Source organism: Dromiciops gliroides, chromosome 2 (assembly GCF_019393635.1).
Source record: "Dromiciops gliroides isolate mDroGli1 chromosome 2, mDroGli1.pri, whole genome shotgun sequence".
Lineage (NCBI taxonomy): Eukaryota > Metazoa > Chordata > Mammalia > Microbiotheria > Microbiotheriidae > Dromiciops > Dromiciops gliroides.
In genome coordinates this window covers 680,387,751-680,413,099 of record NC_057862.1, presented here as the reverse complement: position 1 = coordinate 680,413,099, position 25,349 = coordinate 680,387,751, and positions in this window count along the sequence as shown.

The window sequence follows — 25,349 nt, the reverse complement described above, 5'->3', positions numbered from 1 at the left end:
AAATAATAATAATAATAATATATATGTAACAAAATAATAATAAATTATAATACTATATTCCAGGCACTATGCTGGGAGCTTAGAACAAAGGTATCATCAGGTGAGACATAGGTCTCCCAGATTTTATCTAGATGACCCCAGACCCCAAACCATATAATATTTCATCTTTACATTCTTATAAAACCATCTACCCCAGGGGGCAGCTAGGTGGCGCAGTGGATAAAGCACAGGCCCCAGATTCAAGAGGTCCTGAGTTCAAATTCTACCTCAGCCACTTGACACTTACTAGCTGTGTGACCTTGGGCAAGTCACTTAACCCTCATTGCCCTGCAAAAAAAAAAAAAAAACCATCTACCCCAGATACTTTGCCAGCTGCCTAACTCCACATGCATTATCATCCCACCTTCCACCTCTTGTTCAGAGCAGAATAAGCAAATCACCAGTGTCCTTGTTTGGGGAAAGGATTGCCCTAGGGATCTCTGTACCTACTTTGCCCAAAACTCCTTCCCTTGACCAACACTGAAGGTTAGGCACATAGAAAATCAGCACTATTGCTATGCCCAGTCCCTAGCACAATGCCTGGCACTTAAGAAATTTTTAGTAAAGGCTTTTTCACTCATTATTCAGCAGATTGTTAGGATTCCAGGTAACTGAAGGATCAGGTAGGTTGAGTTCACAATAACTGAAGTTTAATTGTGTTTTCCTAGACCTTAAGTTCTAAATGAAAATGTCTCAAATTGGCTTCCATGGGCTCCCAATGCTGGTAGAGTTGCCATATGTTAGTCCTGCAGGGTTCCCAGAAGGAAGTTAGCTATGTCTGTTACTAAGAAATATCTGAATGTTTTCTGGTTGAAATTTGAAGATATTATTTCTGAATCCAATTATTTTCTTTCTTTTCATTTCTATATTACATTCTCATCTTCACCCAGTAATACCCAGTGTTTTTGTTCCCAAGTAGAATCAAGAACCTCATCGAAAAACAAAAGATAGAAACATTGGCCTCTGTGGTGGAAAATTTATTCTATTTGGCTGATTGAAATCCACATAAGATCTAATAAGGAAATAACAGAAGATTGTCATCACAGTTGCCATCTCCAACCTAATTATCCTAAGGATCTATTGGTATTGTTGCTGTTTGCTGTCTCTACGATTAAAGTCAATATGGCATAGGAGCTAAAGAGCTAAAGTCAAGGAGACCGAGGCTGAGGCTCTGACTGTGTAACATACTATGTTTTTGTGACCATGCCCCAGATCACTTAAACTTTCAATGCTCCAACTAACACTCTAATAATCTGGGTGCCGACCCAGTGCCAACTGGGTGCCAATCAAGTGCCAACCTGATGGAGGGAGTATCTTTTGAAAGCTTCTTAGATCAGTGAAATTTACATCTATGTATTTGTATTTATGTATGTTTACATAGATACATAGATATATATGCATGTGTGTTTGTTTTACCTACCTAAAGATAGAGAGATGATGGATGGAGAGAGAGATGGTTGGATAGGTAGTTGCATAGACAGACAGAAGATAGATAGATATGGAGATAGAGATAGACAAGGATAGAGAAAGAGACAAGTATGGATAGAGATAGAGATAGATAATAGAGAGATACATGCATACATGTACATACATAAATACATGCACAGATACATACATCTGTGACCAGAACACTATGAAGTGAGGCCAGTTAAAGTCCAAGTACTTTCACCTCCAACTCTTGGAATCCCCAGCTCCCTTCAAGGTATAATTCATGTGTTGCCTCCAACAAAAGACATTCTGGGATTCTCCCAATTGTTAGTTTTGCTTCCCCCTGCCACACACACACCTCAAAAAGTGTATTTTCAATGTAGTTTGGTTTTGCTCACTTGTGTTTATTTTGATCCCCCCCCCCAAATGTAAACTCCTTAGAAACAGGCCCTTTGTCTTTGTATGCCTGTGCCTAGCCCAGTGTGTGGAACATAGTAGACTTGGTAGGTAAACTTGATTTAGTCAGAATGGATTTAAGACCCTGAAGAGGTTTAGCTGACTCGGGGCTCACAGTGACAAAAAAAGCCCAGTGGGAACCTGCCCATTGGGTCAGGAAAGAATGTCTGGCGCTTAGGGCTTATTTCTTTGTTTTCCTTCTGATTTAGGAAAGGGGGAGGTGGGGGTGGATCAAAAACAAAACAGTCCAGTGAGTCAATCATGAAAACACAGTGAAAAACATGGATCTGGTCAAGCATACAGAGAGGTCAAACCTAATTACTCAGATGTAACACTGACCCACAGGCCACACCTTGGCAGCACCTGCCTCGGGCTTACATCAGAAGCAGGTGACAACACACCTCAGTAACAAAACAGCATTAGGAGTTGGGACTCAAGACCACTCTCTCAGGTTAGGTTCTGTTATCTTCTCCTCTTTTTACATGGGAGGAAACTGAGGCTCAGAAAGAGAATGACCTTCTAAAGTCACCTAACTAACCAAGGTCAAAGTCAAGATTAAAACCTAGATTGTATTGTTCTTTCCAAAACACCACAGCATGCTCATAGCTTCAAAGTCCCTGTGTCCAAAGGTCACTCCCAGAGTACTAGACTTGAAATAAGAAAGGTATGTTTTTAAATACCTCACTAGCTATATGACCCTGGGCAAGTCATTTAATCTAAGCCTCAGTTGCCTCATCTCTTAACTGGGGATCATAATATCAACAGAGCCTCCCTTCCAGAGTTAGTGTGAGGCTCAGATGAGATCATGTATAAGATGCTTTCAAAATGTTAGAGATTTCTATAAATCCCAGTTATGGTGATGACGGTGACTGCTAAACTAAGATCCCTGCCATCTTTGACTTCTGCTAAGTTCGTCCCCAGGCCTAGAAAACTCACCTCAGGCCATGAATCATGGAGAGTATCTTCCCCACCCTCCCTATGTCCCAGCTTGTTCAGGTGTCCTCTTCTTGCTTCCTCTCAGCCTACGATGGGCATACAAATAGTTTGGGCAGGTAAGATCTTGATTTTTTTCTCTGATGCTTTTTAGGAAGAATTGATCAAAGCCACTGGATAGAAGGAGAGACGGTGGCAACAGCTCTGGTTGTCTTGTCTTCCCGCCAGAAATCTCAGCATCTCTTTTCCTGGTACATTTCTTTTTTCTTGATCTTGGGTGATTAAGTTTCCAGAGGTGGGTATACCCAGGTGACCAGGGAGACCAGGAGTTCCATCAAGAGGAGTGTTCCGGGGACCATCCAGACCAGACTATCCATCAGAGTCATCTGATGTCTCACAGAGAATCTCAGAGCCAGTGGCAACAATGACCAAGTCTGTGTCAAGGCAGCAGCCCCGAAAAGCAACCTGCTTGCCCCAAGCCAGTGAGGATCCAACCTAGTTGAGCCATAAAGTGATCCTTCCACCGGCTATGCTAAACTCAGAGGTGAACTTCATGGAAGCTCTTTAAGGGAAGGAGGGACAAGAAGGTACGCCTTCTTGGTTGGAGAGGGCTTGTTATTTTATAACAACCACTTTAAGGATGAGTCCTTACTCCCCAGGAAGCAAGCAGCTATGTGGAGGGAAGAGTCCACCTCTGTGGGAAGGGATGTTATTATAATTACATCTTTTCTATAACTTCTCAATAAATACCCCTTGGTTAAAAAGAAAAAAAGTAATTAATGTTCACTGATATTGTAGAGATATTAACTAGTCAGTTGACACAAGGGAGCACCCTGGATCGGGGTTCATGAGCAATAATATTAGAATCTCCAACCCCTCTAGACTAACCCTGAATACTGAGAGGAGTAGAAGCCATACCTCCTCTGGCCTTGTGGGAGTTGGGACAGTTAGATAAGGGCCTGTAATGCAGAGGGTTCTTTCTGCCTCTGATATTCTGTGTTCTGAGGTCCCCACACACACACCTCAAGTTCTGACATTTGATGTTCTATGTAGTCCTGGTCCTGCCTTCCTTACAAAGTAGAGGACAGGATGAGATAGTATGTATGAAAACACTCAGGGGGGCAGCTAGGTGGCGCAGTGGATAAAGCACCAGTCCTGGATTCAGGAGGACCTGAGTTCAAAATCAGCCTCAGACACTTGACACTTACTAGCTATGTGACCCTGGGCAAGTCGCTTAACTCTCATTGCCCCGCAAAAAAACAAACAAAAAAAAACCTCAGAAGCCCTAAGCTATGCCGGGAAAGATCTCTTCAGTGATATTATCTTCCCCATTCTTCCTTTTTACCTCCACTAGCTACAACTTGCCCCTACCCAGTGCATTCACAGTGTGGGAATTGAATTTAAAACCCAAACATTGAAAAACCTGTCTGGTTATTTTTGCTGAACATATCTATACATACATAGACACATATATGTTTGCATGTAAACATATTTATGCCCACATACTGTATAGATATTATATATACACATATCTTAATGTGCTTTGATTTTTAACAGGAACACAATGAAACAAAGGCTGATGCTTCCCCAGGATTCAGGTTAGAATCCAGCAGGGATACAATCAAGTCAGTTTGGAAGAACATGAGAATTCAGCCTCTGTGCCGCAGCTTGAGCCAAGTTGGCAAAGAGGTGGTCCCCCACCCAGTGGGCCTGGTATTGGCACCCTTGGCCCCTCCACCCACCAGGCCTTCATGAGCACACACCACCCTCTCCTTCCTGGCCTGGTGTTCCCAAGTAGACGCTAGGACCCAGCCTGAAACATAACCAACCTTCCCCGAAAGCTGGTTCTCAGGTGGATTCCCCATGCTCTGAAGCCCAGCCAAAAGCATTTGGGCAGGCAGCCAAGGAGGCCCAGGCCCAGAGTGATCCACCTTCTTTAGTTCACCCATCACCAACCTGCTCCTGCCTTGCAGATGGTTTTACACAATCCAGGGAATTTTCGCTCGGCCAGTTCCCAAACAAACCTCATGGGGCCCAGTGAGTGGAGGCCTCGGGGCGTGAGCATAATTCACCGTGGGAGAGCCTTGGCCCATGAAAACCAGGCTCCGGTTCAGTTCTGATAAGCACCCAAAGGTTGAAAGGCATTCCTAGAGCCTTGTGGGGTTCCAAATTTAGGCTGCTGCTTGGCTGGGAGCGGCCTTGGAACGCTGCCCTTGTCCCCTGGCCAGGCCAGAAAAAGGAGGTGAAGAGGCCCAAAGGACAAAGACAAGGGACGAGGTTTTCCTAGGGGCTTGTTTGGAGTCTCAGATTCTGGCTCTATCTGGGTCACTGGGCGCCTTGTTAGTGTGGGCAGGTGGTCTTCTCACAGCTGCCCCTGCAAGAAAAAGGATTTGGATTGTCTAGAATTCCACTTCATTCCATTCACCCATCGTTTCCTAAGAACACTCAGTGTCTGTGGCACCATGCAAGGCACTGGGATCCCAAAGATAAAAATGAGGTCAGTGCCCTCTTTGGAACGCCCATCCTGAGCCAACCTCATCCTGAATCCCAGCCAAGTGCATGAAAGCTTGGCACAAGCATCCTTCTGAGTATGGATGATTGGGGGAGGGGGCAAGCGGAGACTTCGCAAGAACCGTTGTGGTCCTCAAGGAGTCACCATTCTAGCTACAAGGAAAATTCAATTCAATTCAATTAAGGCCCCTGAGAAACCCTGACTGACAGATCCTGACTGTATGACCCTGGTCAAGTAACTTAACATCTCAGTGCTGCAAGCCACTCTCTGGGTCTATAAAAGCAAGTGTCAACCTGCATTGGTGAAAGAACTTTCCACATTCCAGGAATTCCTTATAGCAGTGAAATCACAGGTCTAATCCCCATCCCTATGTTAAAGGTACCAGGCTGTGAACTGGGGGTTATAAAGACATGAATGAAAGGGGTTTAGAGAGAAAAGAATCACCTAGACAAATTAGCAAATAGAAAACATCGTACAAAGTCATGGGGGCCTGGGGTGAGGCAGTGTGGTGTAATGGTTAGAGAGGTGCCTCAGACTCCTCAGGTCCTGCCTGTGACACACACTGGGTGTGGATTCCTAAGGAACTGACTTACCCTTCAGTGCCCCAGAGAGGACGCTAAACCTCTAAACTGCATAATAGACAAGGATGTGGCAATGTAGCAGAAGCTTCCTCCCCGATAGCTCCTTACATCAGTGTCACCACTACTAGCTGAGGGGCTCTGGAAGGCTTCCTGTAGGAGGTGGCATGTGAGCAGAAACCAGAAAGAAGTTAAGAATTTTAAGATACAGAAGAAGCAAAGAGGGAGTATCCTCTCGGTGCTGTCTGGGAGGGCCCAGTCTTTCAAGTAGGCACTGACTCACCCTTACTAGTTAGTTGTACAAAGAATGTACAATAAAATCTGCTGGATCCCAGCCCAACACTTGGAATTCTGAGGACCCAGGTTCTGTCCATGAGTGACTGAGGGGCCATGAGCAATGATGGTAAGCTATTTAGTTGTCTGGAAGCCAAAAGGGATAATGACTCAATAGATTCTGGGGTCCTAGAACAATGGAGCCATGCATGGAATCATCCAATCCCAGTATTGGGAAGTACTCTGTGGAAGGGATTTCAGAGACGGGCTAATCTAACAAGGGTCTCCTCTTCAACACACCCAACCCAGTAGTTATTCAACTGGAATATCTCTCTGATGATGGGGACCCAAAACCAGCCAAGGAAACCCCTTCCACTTGGGGACAGATTTAACTGTTAGGAAGTATTCTCTCGACATCAAGCGTGAATCTGACTCTTTGTTACTGCTACCCTAGCAAAAAATCAAAAACAAACAAACAAACAAAAAAACCAAAGTCTAATCCTTCTTCAGGAGTTGTTGTTCAGTCATTTCAGCCACGTCCAACCCTCCATGACCCCCTTTGGGGATTTTCTTGGCAAGGATACTGGAGAGGTCTGCCATTTTCTTCTCTAGCTCATTTTAGATGAGGAAACTGAGGCACACAGGGTTAAGTGGCTTGCTCAGGGTCACCCAGCTAGTAAGTGACTGAGACCAGATTTGAACTTGAGAAAATGAGTGTTCCTAACTCCAGGCCGGGGCACTCTGTGCACTGTGGCACCCTCTAGCTGCCCTAGGCGTCTTCTAGGAGACAGACCTTCAAACATTAGACAACTCTGATGCCCCATAGATCTCCTCTCTTACAGACTCTTCATTTCCTTCAGCTAATGCTCATATCATCTTCTCTCTGAGTTCTTTCTCTTTAAAACAAGAGGTCTTGGATAGTCACCAACAAACATTTCTTGGGGACTTACTCTGTGCCGGGCACGAGGCTAAATACTGAAAATACTGGGAGTCCAGTGAGTCAATCTATCAAATCTCCCCAATTCATTCGAATAATAAGAAGCTAAGTCCTCATACCTTTGTCATGTGAGGACACATCTCAATTGAATCTATGGGGGTGAGGGAGGTAAAGTAGGTATGAAGAAGTCTTCACACTTTGGCCAAATCAATTAATCAATTGGAGACATGAATTTGGCTCTATCATCTGGGACGTGTTTGAAATCAGGATCTGAACATCCAGCAGTTTAGGAATAGCTTGCTTTTTTAAAGGGGGGAGATCCGGGCATGAAATGGAGTTTCTGGGAGGCAAGAATGCCAACCAACTTCAATGAAGCATAATGGAGTGACAGTCAATGGCTGAGGAATGATAGGGAAGAGACAGGTTGTGAAGGACTCTAAATCCCAAGCAGAGGAGTTGGCACTTGATCCTAGAGCCAAGTGGGAGCTACTGTACATTCTTGAGCAGAAGAGTGACATGATGAGACCTGTGCTTTAGGAATTTGGCAGTAACCCCATGGAAGATGAATTGCAAAGGGGAGAGCCTAGAGGCAGGAAATACTTGAAGTAAGTTTTGTGTTATTAGCCACACAGTCAAAGTTAATAGGGGCTCCCCTTTTCCCATCTCCCACCCTGCTACAACATCTCTCTGCCCCAGGGATGAATTTTTTTCTAAATTTTGGGATTCGGCCCAAACTCTCAGAGATGAAAAACCAATGTGTAACAGCTGAGCTCCACCATAAAGTTGCCTATCCAAAGATCGTAAACTTAGCTAATTGTGTTTATTCACACATGTAAACTAAATTCATCAAATATTCAAGGTATTCCAGTGGGTTTCTGAACTCATAGATGGTTGCAGATCGAACCCCACCCACCCTGTGAGACCCTCATCTGATGACCCCAGAATAGAGGTGGACCTGTGAGAATTTCATTGGTATAGAGAACTCCCAGGTGAGGGAGGTCTGTCTATCAAGGCAGGTTGGCACCTTCCCTTCAGCACTTGGAGAGGGGGAAGTGGGGAGGGGGGACTATAGGGATGTTTTTTTTTAATCTATAAAAACTTACTTTTTAAAAAAATGTTCTCCTTGCTAGCTCTGACCTCATTAGAGGCTGTTAGCACCCCAAATGATAAACTGTTGTGCTTAAACTTATCCACGTGGTTCTCTTAGCCACCTGTGGGGACTTTAAACACCTTTATGGTTGCCAGCAGACTTTTGTGAAGACAATTAACCTCAGTCAATAAATCTAGACAACAGAAGAGTCAACACAGGTGCTGGTTTCTGTTGGCCATTAAGCCCACAGGGTCATGGAAACCAGGCTGGAAAGGATCTTAGGGGTCACAGGAACATGGCTGTGCAGCTAGAGAGTCCAACCCTTCCTTTGATGGATGAGAAAACGGAGACTTTGGAAAGTAACTTGACATCATAAGATCACAGATCTAGAGACAGTTTAGCCATTAACCACATGGGATTGTATCTTTCAGCATTGTAAAGGAATCGCCTCTCTGTCAGCAAGGGAGTAGACTATCCCATCTTCATTCTTTCAGACTCGGTTGATCACTTCATCAATCAGAGTTCTAAAGTCTTTCAAAGTTGTTTGTCACTATATTGTGAAAAATAGAGCACTGGGCATGGAGTCAGGAAGATGAGAGTTCAAATCCACCATCAGACTCTAGCTGTGTGACTCTAGGCAAGTCACCTCACCACTGACTGACTCAGTTTCCTCAACTATAAAATGGGGATGATGAAAATAGTAACAATAGCACCTATCTCCCAAAGTTACTGTGAGGACCAAATGAGACATTTGTAGAGTACTTAGCACAGTGCCTGATACATACTAGATCTTAATAAATGGAGTTTTTCCTTTCCTTGTGTAAAATATTCTCCTAGTTCTGCTCATTTTACTCTGAATCCCAGCCATTTTAGCATTTCTTATGGCACACAACTATCCCATGACATTCATTTGTCATAATCTGTTTAGCCATTCCCCAGTAGGAGGATATCTCTTCCCACCTCCTTAGTTTCCGAATTTTGGCTACCATGAAAAGACTTGCTGTAAATATTTTTGTATATTTATAACCTTTTCCCCTTTCTTTTATATCTTTGGGGCATGTACCCCAAAGTAGAACTGGGTCAAGAGTGCAGAGGTTGGTCACTTTCTGGTCATGGTTCCAAATTCCTTTCCAGAATGCTTGAACCAATGCACAGTTCCACCAATAGTGCACCAGTGTAGTTGTTTGCTCTCACCCTCTCTGACCTTTGTCATTCTCATCTTTTGTTCCCTTTGTCAGTTTGGTGGGTGCTGAGGGTATAAAACTTCAAAGTTCTTTTAATTTGCTTTTATCTAATTATTAATGATTAAAAACACTTTTTTGCATGATTGTTGATAGCTTGGATTACTTTCTGTGAAAACTGGCTACTCATATCTTCTGACCATTTATCGATAAGGGGATGGCTCCTAGTCTTATAATTTTGAATCAGTTCCCAGCATATTGTGGAAATGAGTTTTTATCAGAGAAACTTTTGCAGAGATGTTTTCTGGTTATCTATTTCCCTTCTAACTTTTACTACATCAAATATATTCAAAAACTTTAATTTTATGTTATCAGATTCACACATTTTATTTTGTGTAATGCTATCACTTCTTAGTTATGAACTCTTTGTGAATCTATAGAACTCAAAATTAATTTCTTCTTTGTTCCTCTAGTTTTTTTGTAATATGAACTTTTATTTCTAGGTCCTCTAACCAGCTGGAGTTTGTCTTGGTGTATGGTGTGATGCATTGGTCTGAGTACTAAGTAACAAAGGCAGGATTTTAATTCAGACCCTTTGATTCCAAATCTAGCACTCTTTGTGTAAGGCATGATATTATCCACTCTGCTGTAGGCATATTTGCCGATTTAGTAGACTAATTAGCCCAATGAGATTACATTGGGGGGGGGCAGGGCAATGAAGATTAAGTGATTTGCTCAGGGTCACACTGAAAGTATCAAGTGTCTGAATCCAGATTTGAACTCAGGTCCTCCTGAATCCAGGGCCGGTGCTCTATCCACTGCACCACCTAGCTGCCCCTGCTGTATTTTTAAGTCTTGATATTCTCCCTTCTATTCCTGCAAGTTGCTCCGAGAGTTGACAACCTCTTCTGAATTCATGCAACCTAGATGTGGCCTTTGGCTATTTAAAAACCTCTCTTTTTACCCATCCTCTGTCATGTCTGTTGGCAGAAGGCACTAGAAACCATAACTAGCCTCCATTACTAAGACAGGTGAGTCAAGGAGGCAGAGTCTCTTGGAGAAGCAATGGCCCCCAGCCTGAGGGACAGTCCCAAACATTCTGCTCTGCTCTCCTCCATGCCAACCAGACACACAAGGATCTTGAGATGCTTCCATTTGCGTTCTCCAGGTGATGTCATCCCAAAAGGCACCAGGCTTGGGTTCTGATGAACCTTGGAACTCGTTCTAGAAACCTGAACCAAAAATGGCTTTCTGACCCGAGTCATTCATTCATCATGCAAAAGCAAACTGGAGTTTCAGCTGGGTGAGTCCATCCCATATTTTGTCACAAGCAGCTCTTCAGAGAAGAGTGATTCATTCGCTCAATGTGACTTGTACAAAAAGTACCTTTTTGTGCCCCTGTCCTAGGATCTGAGAAAATCTAGGAAGTTGGAGGAGAGGGGAAAAGGGAAGAGAAGAGGGGAGAGAATGGGGAAAGGAGGGGAGAAGAGGAGAGGAGAAAAGGGAGGGGAGGAAAGGAGAGGAAAATGGGGAGAGGAAGAGAGGGGAGATGAAAAGAGAGACAAAGGGAAGCAAAGGGATAAGAGAAGAGGGTATGAGCGAAGAAGGGAGATGACAGGAGGAGATGGGGGGGGGAGGTAGGGGAGAAGAAGGTTCTTCTGTTCAAAGATCCTTAAAGTTGTTATCCCATGTTCCAAGGCCCCTTCCACTTCTAGCATTCCAGGATTCCCTGATCTTAGGGAGTTGATATGTACTCTTCAGGATGAAAAGAATGGAGGTCTCTGGGGCATTTCAGAATCCTTAATGCTTGAATACATTCGGTGCTAATCTTTTGGGTAGAACCTGCTCTGCCTTCGCCCATCAGATAGGACATTCCTCCCCACAGGTGGATACATTTCAGTGGCCTCAGCCTCTCTCTCTCATCAGATAGTCAAACCTAAAGGGGTGTTAACAGCCCCTTAATTCCAGAATTAGCTCCTACCCCACCCCCTCACCACCACCAAAGTCAAGAATTCCCAGAGTCTCCAGCGCAATGCTTAAACCCTTGGGTCCCTCTGGGACCTGAGTGAGGTAATTAAAGCAAGGTTTGACTTCATCAAGCTTAGCTAATAAAATCACTCAGTGATGGTTAAATGATATTCCTAATACTAATCTCTTGCATCTATGTGGCATTTTTAACTTCTCAAATCACTCTCTCATACCTTATCTCAAGGGATCTTCATAGCAACCCACTGAGGTAAGTGCAACAATATTCCTGTTTCATGGAAGAGGATACTGAGACCCAGGGATGTTGTGAAGCAAGTGATTGGTCCAAGATCCTTTAGCCTGTTAAGAGAATGGGCTGGCCTAGAACGTGGGTGCCCTAATTCCCAGATGGTGTCTTATTCTCTACTTATCAGGGCAGCAAAGAACATTAGGCAGAGTGAAGGGCTTTTCATGTCTAATAGAAGAGCTTTGAATTGATTCTTGCCTTAACTGGGAGCCAGAGAATCTTCTTGAGCATGAGAATGACCTGGTCAGATTCATACCTTAGGCATCTCAATATTACAGCTTTTTGGAGACAGGAGAGACTGGAGGCAGGGAGGCCAATTAAGGCACTGAAGCTTCTTCGGAAGGGGAGGGGCATGGTCAGATGTGTACCTACCCCTTTTCCATTTAAGGATGGGGAGGGGAGAAAGAGGAGGGAGAAGGAGTTCAGGGAGTGTCTAGGCTGAAAAGGAACATGATCCAGAAATGATCCAGGATCCAGGCGAAATAGAATCTAAACAAACTTCCCTTTACCACAAACCGAAGCAGAGTAGGGCCAGCCTTTGATTCCAGATGTGGAATGAGAGGCACCAATGCCCACCTTCCAAGACAACTCATTCCACTTTGGAATCTCTCTGATGCTTGGGAAAAAATGTTCTCCAAACCAGCCTAACTTGGTCTCTTTGTAGGTGATTCTTCCTGGTTCTTCTCTCTAGGGTGAAGTGTAACAAGACTACCTATTAATGATGGCTGGCATCTGTAGCAGGCGCTTGCTTTAAGGTTTGCAAAGAGTTTTACAAATGGTGTCTCATTGGGGCAGCTAGGTGGCGCAGTGGATAGAGCACCAGCCCTGAAGTCAGGGGGACCTCAGTTCATATCTGGCCTCAGACACTTGACACTTACTAGCTGTGTGACCCTGGGCAAGTCACTTAATCCCAATTGCCTCAACAACAAAACAAACAAACAAAAACCAAATGCTGTCTCATTAGAGCCTCTCACCAACCCTGGGAGGTGGGGACCCTTATTATCTCCATTTCACAGAAGAGAAAACTGAGGAATGGAGGAGTGAAGTGATTTGCCCAGGATTGCATGGCTATTAAATGTCTGGGGCTGGTTTAGTCCTTTTTCTGTCATGTCTAGCTCTTCCTCACTCTGTTTGGGATTTTTTTGGCAAAGATACTGAAGGGGTATGTCAATTCCTTCTCCAGCTATTTGACAGATGAGGAAATTGACTCCAGGCCCAGCTCTCCATTCCCTGTCCGAATATCTGAGGACAATGATCATACCCTTCTCCCCCAAGTCTCCTCTTCTTCAGGATAAACCTCTTCACTTCCTTCCGTTGTTTCATCTCTTCCTTTGGCTTCTTGGATACCCTCTACTTGAGTCTTGCTTCCCCTGGGCTGGATGTATCTAGTATACAGTAGGTGCTTAATAATTGCTGGCTGATCAATCATTTCCAGCCCCTAAAGAATCTAAAACTCTACCTACTGACATTGCAATGGCAGACCTGGGCAGAGACATGAGAGAGCATCTTCTCCCAGCCCCAGGAGGGAAACTTGCTTGTCCTAAAGCAGCCAGGTATGATTAGGAGGAATCCTAGATTTGACAAACAAGGAATTGGGTTTAAATATTGACTTGCTTCTTACTATCTCATGACCTTGAACAACCTCTTCTTCTCTCTGGGTCTAGGTGGCTCAGTGGATCGAGCATTGGGCTTGGAATCTGGAAGACCTGAGTTTGAATCCAGCCTCAGACACTTACTAGCTGTGTGACCCTGGGTGAGTCACTTTACCCTGTTTGCCTCCGTTTCCTCATCTGTAAAATGAGCTGGAGAAGGAAATGGCCAACCACTCTAGTGTCTCTGCCAAGAAAATCCCAAATGGGATCACAGTTGGAGACAACTGAACAAGAACAAAAATAAGAGTATTGGATTGATAGCTTCTCAAGTCCCTTTTAACTATAGACCTATACATGGCCTAAGGTTTCCTCATTTGTAAAATGAGAACATTGGACTTGTTGGCCTCAGAGGTCCCTTCTAGCATTGGCTCTTTGGGTCTGTGAGCCTCTGCCATGCACATTTCCAGTGGATTCCTGCCAGTTACTCCATTCCTCCCCATCCCCATGACAGCCTGGGGCCCAAGCTGAAATCACCCCACCTGTGGATTTACCCTCAGGCACCTGCCAACACCTCCCTGAAATATTCACATCAAACAGGCTGGATTTTTCAGGTTGTCTTCTTTCTTTTTCCCCAAGGGGGGGATTTCGGTAGGGCTCTAAAGCCCTCCCCTGGCTGGTAATTCACAGGACCTCAGCTATTTCTTGTGGTTGGCGGGGGCGGGAATCACTTTCATTTAATATTAACCAAGCTCCTATCCTTCACTTCCCTCTTTTCTCTTTGTCTCGCTTTAATAAACAGCCGATGGAGCAAGTTAAGGTCTGTTGGGCTCTGGGGCATTCTTCATAACCTTCTGAACATTTCACTCAACAGCGACTTAGAACACACACACACACACACACACACACACACAAGACCCCAACAATCCAGTCCATTGTTCCCTCTCATCCAGGACTGTTTTTTTTTCCTTGAAAGAGCCAACAAGTAATTGTTTTCCTCAAGTCCTTCATGCATGACTGAAAAAGGTCTTGGGGTCAAAAATATTCACCCTCAATGCAACTGCATCCTTTGTGGGGACCAGAGACTCTAAACAGCCCTTTGCCATCCATTCATCTCCTCTTAGGGAGGCAGTATGGTAAAAAATACTTAGAAAGTGGGGCAGCTAGGTGGCGCAGTGGATAGAGCACCGGCCCTGGAGTCAGGAGTACCTGAGTTCAAATCTGGCCTCGGACACTTAACACTTACTAGCTGTGTGACCCTGGGCAAGTCACTTAACCCCAATTGACTCACTAAAAAAAAAAAAAATACTCCAGGACTACCTCTGACAGATACCAGCTCGATAACCCTGGCTACCTCCCCATTTCTCAGTAGTCCTGATAAGTTTCTAATGGGTGAATACCTTCTCTGCATTGGGAAGGAGGGAGTTCCCTCACCAAGGAGCTCCCTATGCCTCTGAAATCCCAGCTCCATCACCAGCCTATCTCCCCTGCTCTCCGGTGTTGACTTCAGTACCTAGGGGAAGGATTTCAGAAAAGGGCAAAGAGAAGAAGGTATTGGGGTTCAAATGTAGAGAACAGAAAAGCACAACTTAGCAGAAAGAATGCTGAAGTTGGAGGGAGAAGACCTGAGTCCCAAAATGAGCTCTGGTACTTCATGACTTTAATTCAATTCTCTTAGTTTTCACCTCTAGGCCTTGGTTTCTGCCTCTGTAAAATGAGTGGGTTGGACCAAATGGCCTCCATGATCCCTTCTAGCTATGTATCTATAGACTAGGACCCATTTAAATATGGTGGCCTTGGGGCAGCTAGGTGGTGCAGTGGATGGAGCACCAGCCCTGGAGTCAGGAGGACCTGAGTTCAAATCCAGCCTTAGACACTTAACACTTACTAGCTGTGTGACCCTGGGCAGGTCACTTAACCCCAATTGCCTCACCAAAAAAAATAAATAAATAAATATGGCAGTCTCAATCCATGAAAGGCACCATGGCTTAAAGGATAGGGAGATGACATTGGAACCCCCAGTACCTACCTGGGTGTGTGGCCTGCCTCTGACCCATACTGGCTATGAGACCCTGGGCGGTACTCTCAATACTCTGGGCAACTGGATAAGACTTAATTGCAGAGAAAGTGCCAACAGGCATTGGTAGAAGGAGCTTCTACACCCAGGAAATCATAAATCGAGTCCCTAATCCTACCCTAACCTCCATCTAAAGAGACCTTTATGCACCTTAGAAACCAGAACTTTGAAATTACCTTCACTACATTATTCCTTATTATTGGGCAAACTACTCATCTCTGGATCAAATGTCTTGGCCCAACATATGTATGTATGTATGTATGTATGTATGTATGTATGTATGTATGTATGTATGTATGTATGTATATATGTATGTATGTATGTATATATGTATGTGTGTATGCATGTATGTATAGACATATACACATACATACTGTGTGTATATACATTTATATACATATACACATATGTGCATATACACATATATGAAAGTCTATGGGCCCAGAAGTCAGCAGAACTATGATAAGAATATGCACAATGCCAGTGTAATCAAAAATAGGAATAAAAAGCAACTGATCATAGATTAACTGCAATACTCAGTGACATGGTGGAAGGAGTAATAGATGCGGATTCAGACCAACCCCCACTTTCCATCCCATCTCTCGTTTTTTTACTACCTGGACTTAGACAATGACTGAGCATCTCTGGACCTCAATTTCCTTATCATCACAAAGGAATGGATTAAGTGAGATGGTTTCTATGGCTCCTTCATCTCTCATTGATTATCCTAATTAGTCTTGAAAAACAGATGATGAAACGTGCCTCCCTACTCCGGGTACTAAGGGTGGGGGCCATGTATTGTGCCCAAATATTGTCCGTTCAGTCAGATGAGATCAGATGGCTTGGACTAACTGTTTTTATTTGTTACTAGGGTTATGTAGCAGGAAATTATTGTGGTGTAAAAGCATAGCTAGGTGATGGGCAGCCAAGTGGTACAGTGGGCAGAGCACCAGAGTCAGGAAGACTCACCTTTGTGAAGTTCAAATCTGGCGTCAGACACTTACTAGCTGTGGGACCCTGGCCAAATCGCTTAACCTTTGTGCCTCAGTTTCCTCACCTGAAAATGAGGAAAAGATGGAATGATACTTGTTCTGCTTAATTCATAGGATTGCCATGTGGGAAGTGTTTTATAAACCTTGACATGCTCAGGACTTGGGATCTCACTGCCTTTCCAGCCTTAGCACCCACCACTATTCCCCCCAACCCCCACCATTCCCTGTAATTCATTACTCCTAGTCTCTGGAAAGACTCCCCCCTCCTCTCTTCCCCTTTGCTCATACAATTACCCTCCCCCACATGGAATACCTCCCTTTACTGAACTGACCCAGCTCCTGACCATGCTTCAAGGGCTTTCATTTAGATTTTTCAAATGATAAATGCCACCTGAAGCTGGAAGAGACTAACTCTAGGGCCAACAAAAGGAAGTACTGACTAACCCAGTGGAGCGAGAGCTTAGAGAAATGGGAACCACAGCACGTCACAGGATAAAAATAGGCATAAATCTAAAACGGTAGAGAGAAGTTTGCAGAGCATTGGACCTGCATGGGATGTCATAGGTCACCTCTTCCAATGTTCCTTGAATAAGAATCTTGCCCTTATAACATCTCTGATGGGTGGTCAGGAAGTCTTTTCTTAAATCCCCCCTCCCAGTGATGGGGACCCACTACTCCCCAAGAAGGCAGCTCATTCTGTACTCAACATTTTTTTACCCCACACACTAATGTCTCATCTAAATCTAAGTCCCTTCAATTTAACTGGATTTCTTGGGGGGGGGGGGGTTGGTTTTGGTTTGTTTTGGTTTTTTTGCAGGGCAGTGGGGGTTAAGTGACTTACCCAGGGTCACACAGCTAGTAAGTGTCAAATGTCTGAGGCCGGATTTGAACTCAGGTCCTCCTGAATCCAGGGCCGGTGCTTTATCCACTGCGCCACCTAGCTGCCCCTAATTGGATTTCTTAACAGGCAAACTTGTTCAATGTGGGTTGGATCATTCCATGCTCCGCTTCCCATACAGCCATTTACCCTGCTCATGGTGCCTTCCACTCTGTCCCTATCTAACTTCTCACCATCCGCAACTGCCTTTGTGGTGCAGACCTCCAGAAGACACGCCCCTCGTCTAGTCCCTGAGGGAGTTCATCTACCTGGCCTTGGAACTCCAGCAGTGAGGGCAAGCTGCCTTGATTGCTGGGTGACTGAACACAAACTCCCCCCCGCCTATTATATCAAGCCAGCTCCGTGGTCCGGACCAGAACATCCAATGATGCCTCTCATCCTGGGCTGTCATCTTGCCGTAAACCTTGCCATCCATTGCCTTTTGCATTCCCCTCCTGCTCTAGGAATTATCAGGTCAATGCCGCCATTGTTTCTCAGCTAAGCACGACAGTCAGATGCTCTCTGGATCCACCCTGTGCCCTCCCAGATGCTTTTTTCCCCTTGCCAACACTCTCCTAGAGAGGTTGTTTTCCCCTATTAAAATGCAAGCTTCTTGAAGGCAAAGATCATCTCTCTCTCATATTCATATCCACAGCACTTAGCCCATAAACTCAATGTTTTTCTCTTTTAATTTATTCATTTATTCATTGGTGGGTTTAAGGTGATGATGAGATGGAAATAGGGTTTTGATACTAATTCAGAAACTCTAAAGGGAGTCAGGAGCAGCAGCCCTGTGTACAAGAGAGAAGAGTAGAGAGTAAACACCAGGATACTTAGGGCAAGGCTGTTTCCCAGCTCTGCACTGAGTCCTCTGGAAGCCTGGGTTCTCAGACCATTCTCGGATTCCCAGTAACTTGTTCTCTTCCCAAGTTTTCCTTTCTCTTCTGAATCTTCTGCATTCCTTCAGCAGGAGTAAGGAATACACTACCTATGCCCCCAAGATCTCCTTAGTCCATCATAAACCTTAGCAATGCTTTCTAGGTACCTTCTGCTGGTACCATTTGTCCAGATGTGAATAAGAAAATGAATGGATTAATTAATTAATTAATTAATTAATAATAAAGCATTATTAATAAGTGCTCACTGTTGCCCGACCTGCCTTACATGGGCAGGGTAAATGGCTGCATGGGATATACAGAGCACATCTTGAGAAATACCAGGCTGGATGTATCAAAAGCCACAATAAAGGGTGCTGGGAGAAATGTCAATAATCTCATATATGCAGGGGATGCCTCTCTGATGGCAGAAAGTAAAGAGGAATTAAGAAACTCCTTGAGGAGGGTGTAAAAGCTGGCTTGAAGCCTAACATCCAAAAAACTAAGATCTTGGCAACTTGGTCCCATCACTTCCTGGCAAATGGAGGAAGAAGAAATGGAAATGGGTGTCAGATTTTATATTTATATTTAAATACTGAAGATGAAGCTTAAATACTTTGGCTACACAATGAGAAGATGCAACTCACTGGGAAAAGACCCCGATGATGGGAAAGATGAGAGTCAAAAGAAAAGGGGGACAGCAGATGATGAGATGGATAGATAGTGTCACGGAAACAAAGAACACAAACTTGAACAGACTGAGATACAGTGGGACTTAGAGGAGTGTGGTGTGCTATAGTCCACGAGGTCACAAAGAGTTGGATACAACTGAGTGACTGAACAGCAACTCAGGGATGGAGATTGATGACTCAATGATCCACTCCTGGGTAAGAGACAGAATTAGTAAGAGCTTGAGAGAAGAGAGGTCCTGGTTTTCTGACTTACAGACTCAAGAGAGAAAATACAAGGTTTCAACCTCTCTTCAGCTCTTTGAGGGGAGAGAAAGACTCTAGGAAAAAGCCATGTAGAGGAGCCAGCACTTTGAACATGATCCTATTCCTAGCTTACTACACCAGAGACTTTGGGGAATTCCCCCTTGGGTGAGATCTAAGATCCTCTCTTAAGTGAGCTGTTATCTCACTTTCAATGGGAGAGGTCATTTACTCTTTGTATTATCTGATATTTGTTCTTCTAAATATACTTTCTCTGATTCATGCTTTGCTATTGACTTGGATAAATGGGTTTATTTACTATTTGCTATGTGCATTCATTGTGCAACTGACATTTGGTGGAAAGGGAATCAAGCTTTGGATATATAGCTTGGTACCCTCCTTTCCCATTAAAAAACAATGATGAAGCACAGGAAAAATTATTTCCCCTAGACTAATAATATTTAAGAAAGCAGATAGAAATCATCTATCCTGGCATCCCCTCTCTCTGTGGAAAGCAGAATGACCAGCTCCCTGCCTTAATTTTCTGCTTCCCCATCCTAGCAGGCATTAAAGCCTCTCTTGGAAAAGGGTGAAGGGGGGAGACTCTAGAGATACCTATTCTTGCCTCCCTTTGAACTACATCTAGACAGACATATGTGCACATACATAACCTACATGAGGAGAGAATGGATTTCAAAGTACTGAGACAAGGGATGGAATGTTGAGGAGTAGAAACAGCAACCACATTTATCTGCAAGCAATGTTAAAGCCTTGACCAGACACCAAGCACTGGGCTAAGCTGGGGATGCAAAGAAAGGCCAAAAACACAGTCCTTGCCCTCAGAGAGCTTACTGTCTAATAGTATATCAGCAATACAGTTTGCAAAAGGGAGTGAGCTATGAAATGATTAGAAAGACCGGGTAAAGGAAGGCTGTGAAGGTTTTTAAATGCCAAAGTGAGAAGTTTGTATTTTATCCAGGGGCATGATAGTAAATGTTTAACAATCAGCTCTGGGGGTGGAGGGGGGGGAGGACAAGGTGTACACTTAGCATACTGTTAAGTTAAATCTGTACATTAACATTTTTCCATACATCTCAACAATCAACAAAACAATTAATCGAGCCTCAGATTGTAGCGTTTGCTAATTTTGGAGACATACGTGCTCACACTGAAAGTTTTAACAATCAGTTTATGAGCTGGCTCCAGCAGTCCCCTGATTTAATCCTAAAAGCAAAAAACAAAACAAAACATAACATAACACTTTATTGAGCAGGGGACAGATATGGTCAGACCTGCTTAGTAAAGAATATTAATTTGGCAGCTGTGTGGAGACTGAATTGGAGCGGGGAGAGAGAGGCCAGGTGAGAGGTGATAAAGGCCTCACCTGGGCTGTCAGGGGATAAATGGAAATAGGGGTCAGAGCTGAGAGATGTTGGAGACTTAAGTACCATGGATAAGACTGGTCAGCTGGTTGGAGCTAGGCAGTGAGGGAGGCTAAGAACATGAGAATGACTGGTTGAGGCAGCTGGCTGCCGTACTGGACAGAGCCCTACACTTGGAGTTGGAAAGACCTGAGGTTAAATCTGCCCTCACAGAATCATAGATTTAGAGCTGATAAGAACCTTGAGGTTGTTCTAGTCCAACCTCCATTTTATGGAAGAAGGAACTGAAGCCCAGAGAAAATAAATAACTTTTTCAAGGTCATACAGGCAAATAAATAGGTAGATAGATAGATAGATAGATAGATAGATAGATAGATAGATAGATAGATAGATAGATAGATAGATAGATAGATAGATAGATAGATAGATAGATAGATGGAAAGATGAAGGAAGAAAGAAAGAAAGAAAGAGATGACAAAATTGGAATTTTAATCCAAGTCTCCTGACTCCAAATCCAGGGCTCTTTTCCCTGGTCAGGGTGATATTTGGGGCTGGGTTCCTACCTGCCTTAGCTATACCTAGGGTCCATTCTAACTGCATTTTTTAATTACTTATTTGTTTGTTTTTGCAGAGCAATGAGGGTTAAGTGACTTGCCCAAGGTCACACAGCTAGTAAGTGTCAAGTGTCTGAGGCCAGATTTGAACTCAGGTTCTCTTGAATCCAGGGCCAATGCTCTATCCACTGTGACACCTAGCTGCCCCATCTAACTGCATTTTAAATACATTCCATTCTCAGCATCCATTCAACCAGTATTTACTAAGCACCTGCTATATTCTTTATGCACAGGGGACAGAGGATATAGTCCACAGAGAACCAAGAGTGAAGGAGAAAGTGCATTCTGGGCAAAAGACAATGCAAATGCACAGAGATGTGTGTTGTCTAAAAATCTAAATGTGGGTTCTAATCTGTTCCCCCGGTCTTGGGGTAAAACTGGCTAAAATCACTAATAAATTCACCAAGAATTTAGGCTTTTAAGGGTTTATCAAAAGATATAAGATAGTAAAGAGAGAGAAAAATTGAGAACAGATTCCTTATACCATGGAAATCCTAGCCTTCCTAACTGCCCACGTGAAGTCCTGCCACCAAGCTGATGTCTCGAACCAAAAGAGGAAAAAGCCCTCTTCCAGCATCCGCTTCCTACCTCATGTCCTCCTCCCAAAAATGGGAGACTCTTCAAGTTAATTGGCTGAGAGCGATCTACTAAATCAATCAAGTCAGACCCCTGGGCTTCTACCAAACTCCATTATTTTAACACAGGTGGGAGATCAAGTTTTACAAATGGGGAGCAGAAAACAGAGTCTTTCAGCAAGTCTGGGGTCCAGAGAAGCAGCTCTAGGAGATGCTGATGTTGCTTTCCCACTGGGAAGGGGGTATTGGGAAATCTCTTGTAGTCTTGAATTTTTCTTAAAAAAATGCTGATCGCCTCTTCACATTTATTTTACTTGATTCCAGCCTCCTGGACAGTTCTCCAAGGGAAGGAAATCCGATCTTTTCGGTCCAACCCCTCAAACAAGGAACAAGCAAAGCTCGGGACGGAATAAAAGAAGCTTGACCCTCTTCTGTCTGCATCGATCAACCCAATAAAGAATCCCTTAGTGTCTAGAGGGCATTAGGCATCCTCTCTGCCCTTCTCTGGAGTACATTCCAAAAGGGGATCTCTGTGATTTTAATTTAAATGGATGAGGAAAGCCAAACATCAGAAACCACAACCCTTAAAAAGAAGGGTCCCCTTCTTTGTGCCCTATTCTTTCGGGAGCCACCTTTCCTGAGGGGACACATGCAGAGAGCAGGCAGCCCTTAGATCAGGGTTGTTCACTTTGTGGTGTCATCACCTTTGTGGGAGCCTGGTGATGACTAAGGACTCTTTCTCAGAATAACGTTTTTAAATAGTTGAAGGAAATGTTCAGTTTTAATTAAGTGAAAATACAGATGTATCATTTTTTCCATCTAAGAGAACAAACCCCTGAAATCTATTGATGGACCTAAGGTTAAGATCCCCTGCGCTAGAAGATGTTCTATTGTGTTGTCTTGTCTTTCAACAGTTGTTCTGGACCAAAAAAAAGTGTCACCCTGCATTTGGAAATGCAGGCTTTTCAAATTTGGAAAATTGACACATAGACCTATACTACTGGACTAATTTTGTTCTGGCCTAGCCTTCCAGATCCCCAAGGTTACCTCCACAACAACTGGGCTTTAGGTCATGGCTTCAATGGAGGGCTATCTTTTGGGCCAAAGTGACTTGTATATATGTCTTTCCTCCCATTAAATCACCACTTAATAAGCATTTATTAATTGCCTACTGTGCCCTGCTATGAGTACCAAAGACCAAACTTGAAAACATCCCTACTCCCAAAGTTTGCATCTAAACTCCAAGAAGGCAGAGCCCACTTCCCACCTTTGCATCCTTGGAAACTGGCAGCTGTTTATCAGTCATGTTGTAGTGAAGACTTCTCACTGTTCTTCACCCAGAACACCCCCACTTACAGCCTCCATGCTCTTCCCTCCCATCTCAAATCTACCTTGTAGTTTCTCTGGCTTCCTTCAAGAGGCAGATCATCACACACCTTCTATGGGAAGTTTTTCCCAGATGTCCAGCTTCCAGCCTCATCCTCTCAAAGATTACCTTCCATCAATTTGATAGATCTTCCAAGTTCCTACTTGTTTATAGCAAAGCTTCTTAAACTATGGGTCACAACCCATTCCAGGTCATGTAACTGAATGTGGAGGTCATGAAAAATTTGGCAGTAAATGTTTGATTTGTATACCTATTTTCCATACCAGGATCACGTAAAAATTTCTTGGTTGAAAATGGGTCACTCACGGGAAAAGTTTAAGAAGCCCAGGTTTAGAGACAGCTAGATGGCACAGTGGATGAAGCACCAGCCCTGGATTCAGAAGGATCTGAGTTCAAACCCTGCCTCAGATACTTGAAACTTACTAGTTGTGTGACCCTGGGCAAGCCACTTAACCCTCATTGCCCAGGAAAGGAAAGGAAAGGAAAGGAAAGGAAAGGAAAGGAAAGGAAAGGAAAGGAAAGGAAAGGAAAGGAAAGGAAAGGAAAGGAAAGGAAAGGAAAGGAAAGGAAAGGAAAGGAAAGGAAAGGAAAGGAAAGGAAAGGAAAGGAAAGGAAAGGAAGGAAAGGAAAGGAAAGGAAAGGAAAGGAAAGGAAAGGAAAGAAGTCCCGGTTTACATGTTGCCTCCTCAATTAGACTGTAAGGTCCTTGGGGGCAGGAACTATGTTTTTGCCTTTCATTGCTTCCTCAGTGTCTAGCGTAGTGCCCTGCACATAGTAAATACTTTTTAAATAATTTGTTTGTTTTTCAATAACCCTAAAAATAAAGAACTACAAGTATTAAAATCTCCTTGGAGGTCTTCTATCAAGGGCTAAATAGTGACTTCACAGGTATGTTACAGAGGGGATTCCTATTCAGCGATAGGTTGGACTAGCTGGCCCCTGAGTTCCTTGCCAACTCCCAGATACTGTGATTCTGTGTGTGACTAAGGAGCAACCCTAAGTTTATCCTTCCTTTCTCAGGTGCTAAGCTAGACTCTAGGACTCCCCATTCAGCTCGTCCAGTGACCACAAAATTAGAGCTGGGGGGTAGGGGGTGGCTAGATGAGGTGATTTCTAGTTTATTTGTGTGGGAAAAGTTGAAGCAAGTCCCAAAGTTGAAATGAATAATGAAAACATATTTGCACTGGGTCATTTTTTTTAACCAGCTAAAGGGAAATAAAACGAAGTCAATAAATACGGAAGCTGGTCAAAGGATATGAACAGGCAGTTTTCTGATGAAGAAACCAAAGCTATCTATTCCCATATGAAAAAATGCTCTAAACACCTATGAGATTGGCTAAAATGACAAAAAAGGAAAATAATAAATGTTGGAGAAGCTGTGGAAAAATTGAAACATTAATGCATTGTTGGTGGAGCTGTGAATTGATCCAACCATTCTGGAGAGCAATTTGGAATTATGCCCAAAGGGCGATAAAGCTGTGCATACCCTTTGACCCAGCAATACCACTTTGGGGTCTTTTGCCCAAAGAAATCATGGAAAGGGGAAAGGGACCCACATGTACAAATATATTTATAGCTGTTCTTTATGTGGTGGCAAGGAATTGGAAGTTGAGGGGATGCCCATCAATTGGGGAATGGCTGGACAAGTTGTGGTATATGAATACAATGGAATACTATTGTGCTTTAAGAAATTATGAGCAGGAGGAGTTCAGAGAAACCTGGAGGGTCTTGCATGGGCTGATGATGAGTGAGATGAGTAGAACCAGAAGAACATTGTACACAGTATCATCAACATTGAGTGTTGATCTACTGTGATGGACTATATTCTTCTCACCAATGCAATGGTACAGAAGAGTTCCAGGGAACTCATGATAGAAGAGGATCTCCAAATCCAGGAAAATAAAAAGGACTGTGGAGTATAGATGCTGAATGAACCATACTATTTCTTTTGTTACTGGTGCTGATGTTTTTCTATTTTGAGCACTTCCTCTGTGAAGCCCTATCTCATATCCTCCCTCTCCATCAGCATTGCTCTGATTTTCTCTTATAACATGACTAATGCAGAAATATGTTTAATGTTATTATGTGTGTGTGTATATATATATATATATATATATATATATATATATAAACCTATATCAGATCACCTGCTGTCTAGGGGAGGGGGGAGGGAGGGGAGGGAGGGAGAAAAATCTGAAATTGGAAAGCTTATATAAACAAAAGTTGGGAAGTATCTTTACATGTAACAGGAAAACAAAATAAAATACTTTATTAATTAAATTTAATTAAAAAATAAAGACGGAAGCTTAGGGAAAGCTTAGAATGAAATATACCTCCTTTTCAGTCAAGA